The sequence below is a fragment of the Austrofundulus limnaeus genome, unplaced genomic scaffold, assembly GCF_001266775.1.
Source record: "Austrofundulus limnaeus strain Quisiro unplaced genomic scaffold, Austrofundulus_limnaeus-1.0 Scaffold1227, whole genome shotgun sequence".
NCBI classification, from domain to species: Eukaryota; Metazoa; Chordata; class Actinopteri; order Cyprinodontiformes; family Rivulidae; genus Austrofundulus; species Austrofundulus limnaeus.
This window is the reverse complement of record NW_013953629.1, coordinates 19,117-20,129: the sequence shown is the minus strand read 5'-3', so window position 1 is coordinate 20,129 and position 1,013 is coordinate 19,117. Positions and strand designations below refer to the sequence as shown.

Sequence of the window (1,013 nt, the reverse complement as noted above, 5' to 3'; positions counted from 1 at the left end):
ATTTAAAGAAGTCTTGAAGTAAACAGGAAGCAGATTTTAGAGTTATAATTACTGTAGCCACTAGAGGGCGCTGTCAGCATTTACAATTAAAACAAATAAAATATGATAATTAATGTGATAAAGACTGAAAACTGAAAAGAAGGATCTGAGGGAACCACTGAACCTCACGGGGGTGATGGTCTGAGGAGTGGACCAGGAAGTCTTCTGGAACTGGGTCCAACAGAACCATGATCTCTAACACAACTAATGTACCACAGAAAGAACAGTGTGGTGCTGCTGTGGTCCAGAGTCCAGGACCTGAACCTGGCTGAGTGACTCAGATTAAAGATGTTGTTTAACAAACACTGACCTTTGACCTGGTTCTGATCCAAACAGGTGGGTCAGCAGGGAGCAGGTACAGCAGTTCACCNTGGACTCCTGAAGACATCACACTGACCTACAAGTACCCAGAAGGTAACACAGAGTTCAGCTTGCATGTGACCAACAACAACCAAACTAACACATGATGCTAACAAGGAGGACACTGATGTGTGCAGGCAGTCCACAGGACCAGCAGACCATGGCTAAGGCTGAATCATACGGCTGTGCAAGGAGAAGCTTTGATGTTCCTGAGAGCAAACTGAATGTTGTCATCGTGGCCGACCCGGTAATATTCACACAGCAGTTCTGATGTGTGTTTGATGAAACACCAACATCATCCCATCGTCTGCAAAACAGTGAACCAGAAACACAACCATCATCATGTCTGCTAAAAGAAACTCCTCTCTGCTCCTGTGCAGCCTCCTCTGGGTGAACCCGTGAAAGTCGTGGTGACTTTCTACAACCAGGGCGAGATCAACAAAACGGTCAAAGCTCACCTGGAAGTCTCTGTGGTCTACTACACCGGAGTGACTTCTCAGAGCTTCAGATCTGAGAACTTCTCTCTTCAAGTGCCCAGAGCCCAATGTGAGCAGAGAGGAACCGGTTCTGTGTTTGAGTCGGGTCAGGTGGACCTGATCCGTTGTGTGTTTGTG

General features: G+C 46.7%; 1 protein-coding gene across 1 annotated transcript in view; it reads left to right on the top strand.

Annotated features, from left to right (window-relative positions):
- The window catches only part of LOC106534629 (coagulation factor XIII A chain), a gene marked incomplete at its 3' end in the record, with an annotated part of 11,067 nt that overhangs the window by 9,140 nt on the left and 914 nt on the right, over positions 1–1,013 (top strand).